The 6000-nt window shown below is 36.4% G+C and overlaps 1 protein-coding gene across 1 annotated transcript in view; it reads right to left on the minus strand.

The window, feature by feature from the left end:
- STX18 (syntaxin 18) overlaps window positions 1-2818 on the minus strand; it is a 28610-nt gene extending 25792 nt beyond the window's left edge. Inside the window, exon 1 of the mRNA XM_019614974.2 lies at window positions 2730-2818. The gene's annotated coding sequence lies outside the window, so the exon portion shown is untranslated. The remainder of the gene's footprint in view (window positions 1-2729) is intronic.
- Window positions 2819-6000: the final 3182 nt, after the last annotated feature.

A 6000-nucleotide genomic window follows, 5' to 3' on the forward strand; every position in this document is an offset into this window, starting at 1 on the left:
AAAGATGCAATGGTTTAAAATGAGTAAGCTTAGATCACTCCATCATTCATTTAAGGTTTGCCTCTCATACATTACAGCTGACAGTCAAATCAAGAAGAGAAGTGAATAAGCAACTAGTAATTCTTAAGCTTTCTGGACTCAATTTAGGCATTTCAGCTGAATACTTAAAGCTTGACAAACTGGGTCTGGACCTTAGCTCCAATTAATCCTTTTTCCAGTTGTCTAATTTCTAGAAATATTGCTCTAAAAATGAATTAAAGATCTCCCCTGTTCAGAACACTTTATATTTGCCACCTCAAGAAATATTACTAAAGAATTCATTCTGCAAATGAATTAGTCAAATTTCATTGCCAGAATTAAGCTTCCTGCATAAATTCCTAGCATAGCTTTTTTGTACTAAAATGTAAGATCTTCCCTGTAGTTTAAGTATGCTATTAAAATTGCTGTCTTAACGAGTGAGGAATTTGTTAAGAGCACGAGACTGACAGTATGGATGCTATGGTCCTCCTTGTTTCCACAAATATGGAATTTGACAGCATATTTAAATCTGACCTTTAAGTACAAGATCAACTGCAAACAGATGAGATTCAGTTTATTATTTTGTTGTTTAAGAAAGGAAATAACACTTATTTTTCCTCTCCTTAGCTAATACCCACGGCAGTGAGAGGAAAAATCATTGAGAATTTCATGATAACTGGCTAAAAGAGTTTACAAAAAGAACATTATCAGTTTTTAGAAACCAAAATAGCTTGGACAAAATCTGTACTCCGTGTTCTCACTTCTATTTTATGCACACATTGCTAATAAAACCTAGAAGTTATCCACTGACAGTTTGTTCTTTCTGCAATTATTTGCAGTTTCCTAGCTTATACATTCACATGAAGTTTTCACACAAGAAGCTATTTCAGTATTCAGTTGGTAGCTCCATCTAGTGTTATTCATTACCTGTTCCAAAAGGAACTGAAAAGCAGAGAGCCAGACATAATACACACATATACTCTACTTTTGCTTGCTGCTTGGAAAAGCAGTTTCTCATATGCCTTCCACATAGGATTCATTTTCACTAATACTATGAATAGCTCTCATTGCCTCACATTTCTAAAGCACTTCAAAATCTTCACTTTTGAGACTTAATTTTTTCCAATAGCAAAAAACTGCTTTCAAAATCTCAGGTAAGGTGCCAGAAGAGTCCCAAGGACACCTGAGGGTACCACTGGCTGTACAGCATTACCATCACTGTTACTGACTCTTTCAAGGCTTAAGGAGGAGTTGTTTCTCAGAAAGACAGCTCTTACAATACAGACAAAGCCTAAGGAATAGCAGAGGGTTCAGTTGCACCTACTCCTTTCCCATGTGGGATGAATATCTGTCCAGATAATGCTCCTATTTTGTATCTACGAAGCCTTTTGGATAGGCATTAAATCAATATGGGACTCTGCGCCTTCAACAGATAGAGGTCTTTAAACTGTGCTTTCAACCTGGATTGCTGCAAAAGTTTTGTTACAGACAGAGTCAGAATGCAGACAGGGCTGACTTAAGCCATGCAATATTGCCACTATTCTGATGGACTGGAAAAATACAACACTAGAAATGGTGAGGTTTACAGAAGAATCTTCAAAGGAGAAAGTTTACTCACACTGTTTCATTTGGATATACAAAAAATAATGAACCAAAGTAAACCAACATGCATAACTTTCTTCTCACATGGCTGTAAAAAACAATATTTAGCAGCCTGAAGCTTTTTTTTTCCCCCCCTGTCAAGGAAGGTCACTGCCACAATGATCTACTGTTGTCACTTCAAGAATAGCTTGCTGACATTTTCTTCAAAATGGCTGCATCCTGCAATCTGGAAACTTCATTTCTTAGAAATTCATTGGCTTTTTTCTAAAGGGTATTTCCCAGCTCTTTAATGCACCCCAGTCAGGATGCATTAACTAGGCATCTTATATTCTGCCTATTTTACATCTGATTGGGATCTGTTGTTTTTGAACCATTAATCTCAAAATAAAAAATGAAGTCCCAGAACCCTGGAGAACACCTCTTTCCCTGTGCATAACTAGGGTGCACAGATCATCTTGCTTTAAAAGATAAGGAATTGGTTAGATGGCCATAGGCAGGGGGCTACAGAGGGCTAAAGTCAATGGCTCCACGTGCAGGTGGAGGCCTGTCACAACTAGTGTCTCACAGGGGTCTGTCTCGAGAAGGGGGCTCTTCAACATCTTTAATAGTAGCCTAACCAATGGGACTGAGCGCACCCTCAGCAAATTTGCTGATGACAAGCTGAGGAGTCCAGTTGATACAACAGAAAAAAGGAAGGTCATCTAAAGGGACCTGGACAAGCTTGAAAAGTGGGTCCAGGCAAACCTAATGGGGTTCAAGAGGTCAATTATAAGGAGTTGGACTTGGGTTGGGGCAACTGAAACTAGTCTCCTTCTGTCTCAGGAACCACTTCAAAAACTTATTCTACAGCCCTTCAGAAGTGCTGGGCTCAGATTACCAGTCTGATTTGTTTCAGAACATACCCCTAAAAGCCTCTTACTCAAATTCTTAGCTACATTTTACTCAGGGCCATTTTCTTTCTTCTTAAGGAGCTTACAAGTAAGCCAATTAATAAACAATCTACATTTTTGTTTTTAGTTATTATGCCTATAGATTTTGGGGCGGTATACTTCATAAATAACAAAATGTATTAAAAAAATCAGAACAATTAAAACACAATACACACTTACCTGTATGCATTAATGTAATCCTTTCTGTGTTGAAGAAGAAAGTCTTTCAGCTTCCCAATATTGGAAATCTTTAAAAAACAACAACAAAAAAACCAACATATTTAAACCCTGTAGCTACAGATACTAATATTTGTATACATTTAAAGTTCAGTACTTCCACTTTTCAAACATAAATTAGTAAAATTCACTGTACTCGTGTATTTAATCAGCACCATAACATTTATTTTCTTTCATAATAGGATTTTCACATTTTTCAAGTAGTCAGTACATACAAGTCATCTAAAGTTCTGTTTGTTGTACGAAAGCAGAATTTTGAAAGAAGTAAAAATGCATGTCTCGTGTACAGAAAGCATAAACTAAACATTAAATACTACTAAATGCTAAACAAATACAATATAAAACATTAAACATAACTCCAAGCATAACTAAACATTAAAAATGATATCAACTGGCAATTCAAAAATCCAACATGTATTTCAGAAAATAAATTAATTTTAGATCATACAAGAAATTTTAAAACACTTTACTGATAAAGAATGATATAGATGGAGATAGATCACAGAATCACAGAATTGTAGGGGTTGGAAGGGACCTCTAGAGATCATCGAGACCAACCCCCCTGCCAAAGCAGGTTCCCTACACCAGGTCGCACAGGTAGGCGTCCAGGCGAGACTTGAATATCTCCAGAGAAGGAGACTCCACAACCCCCCTGGGCAGCCTGTTCCAGTGCTCCGTCACCCTCACCGTGAAGAAGTTCTTACGCACATTCGTGCGAAACTTCCTATGCTGCAGCTTATGTCCGTTTCCCCTCGTCCTGTCTCCACGTACCACTGAAATAAATATAAATGATATAAATACTCAATTTCCTTTAAGAGAACTTATAGGGCAAGGTGCTGTCCTTCTCCTTGGTGTTTCTGCAGCAATGCAGTGAGCAGTTTGTGCTGGGGTACTGCATGTAGCACCTGGGAATTTTTGCCAGGAGATACACCCACAGCAGAATTCTCTTTCTGGATTTCTTTTTCCATTTCTGGATTTTCCCTTCACCATGTATCTATTTTTTGCTGTAAAACCATTTTATTTTCTTCATAGAAGTCTTTACTGAGATCTTCTGAAAAACCTCCTAAGCTCTGAAATGACTTCTGCTAACTTCAGTTGAATGTAAAAGATTTGGTGTAGTGTAAGATCCTACTATGTCTTACAGAATAGATGATCTACAGAAAATGAATTTACATCAGCCACAGAAGTGAGATGGCTACCTTAACAGAACTGGAAAGAGACACGATGAAGTGAGGAAATTGTATTACTGGTAGGTATTTTCAGCAGGACAGGGAGTTGGGGGAACCTTCCTACAGCATATTCTCAAATATTCGTTAATAATTCTGTGTAAAAGCACGCAAGGGTTTTTACAATGCAATTGTTGTTTTAGTTTCCAAATACTATAAATGTGGTTTATTCTGTGTATCTGGGAAAAAGCATCAAAAGCTGTTCGAGTCTTAAAATCCTATTTTCATGCAAATGTTTCCTGTAATTAAACAAACAAAAAACCACAGCGACAGAACACAGAATGGTTTGCATAAATAGAAGATTAATATCCCCGATTATTTTTTCACAAGATCTATAGGCCTTTGAAAAAAGAGGAAAAAAACTTGGTAAGGCCACAGTGATTTGTTAAAACAAAAAACATGTTTTCCTGCACAAACACATGGGCATACATTTCCCTGTTATCACCTGTTTCCTTTTCACTACAATTCATGATAACAGATAGGAAATTTTGCTATTTTTGTGCTTTAAATTTTCCATGAGATGAACGGCACATGGAATTTCGAGCCATTCACAGCACACATCAGTAACTCCAGCAGATACCAAGTTCCCTAAAGTGTGTTAGCACTGGCAGAAGCGTTAAGGAGGGAAATACAGAAAACACGATTCAGGATCAATTGGACACAAATAGTCAATTTAAATCATTCTACAGATGTTTCTTCTGGAACTTACTCTTGTATTTTAATCTCTTTCTCAGCATGAGTATGTAATGAATTTTGCTTCATACGACTTCGCTTGATAGATAAACTAAGCTTGACTATAAAAGCAAAATCTTCAAAATAGCCATACAGTGTTTCAGTAAAACAATAATACTTAATAAGCAGAAAGTACTACAGAGAACAAAGAGTAGAACTGTAAAATGAGACACATTTGAAAACATTGACATTAATATGTGAACAAAGACTAAACTAGAAAAGGGATTAGCAAAATTTTATAAGTAATAAATCTTAATATTATTGCAATAGCTACAATTTAGGAGTGATTAACAAGCAGAAAGAATCAGAATGACAAGCAAGAACACTGTCTTACAGTAATTAATTCATCTAGTCACAAAGAGCATTCTATTTAGGCTAAAATTGTCATCGTGTGCTTGAATTGCACTGACCCCACTTTGCCTCTCCTTCATTTGTAAAGCTATTTTCATGAATTTAGAATGACACTATTATGCCCATACTCACATCAAGCTCTTAGTTCCCAAGATTTGCATCAGAAGTGAGACTTCTTGTTCTACTTTCCCTCAAATTCTAACAGCATCTCCTGTGATCTTGCACTAAGGCTATTTCTCTTTGACTTTTTCTTACCATGTAATATTGGCACTGTTTTGAATTGTTTGTCATAATCGCATACAATTAAGCATTTTTTAAATGAAAAAAAAAAAAAAAGTCTCACTAGCATAAATAAAGAGAAAGTAAATTTTATCCCAGAATACTCTCAATTCTATTTACTTATTTTAAGATTCTTCATCTTTACAGACACAAAACATTCATTATTCTACAAATATAAATCTTGAAGATATCTCCAGGGTCATCAACTAGCATTTGGTTTGGGGTTATCAGAAGCACACCATACACTCTTCAGTTATCACACTCCATTCTAAAGGTAATAAAGCATCTTCCTAATCCATCTGACCACCTTTGTTAGAATCTTACTGATCTTACTAGGAATAAGAACTATCAAATTTTCAGTTTCCTAATTAACACCTTCCACCCATCTGCTCTTGACTCAAAACAGTCCTTACCCCTAAAAGCTCTTCTTCCCTGCATGTGTGCTTCTCAGTTTACTGTAAATAGTTCTATCTGCCCATAATTCCGAACAAAAGATCCCAAGCTTTTAGTTTCTTCTCATGGGGTAGTTCTAACATTGCTTAATTTTCTTGGCTTGTTCCAGGTTGTATCCATCCTCTTCCAAAACAAATAACCAGAAGGGCATGCACTGGTGGTTTGTACTTTGC

This window comes from Meleagris gallopavo, chromosome 4 (assembly GCF_000146605.3).
Source record: "Meleagris gallopavo isolate NT-WF06-2002-E0010 breed Aviagen turkey brand Nicholas breeding stock chromosome 4, Turkey_5.1, whole genome shotgun sequence".
NCBI classification, from domain to species: Eukaryota; Metazoa; Chordata; class Aves; order Galliformes; family Phasianidae; genus Meleagris; species Meleagris gallopavo.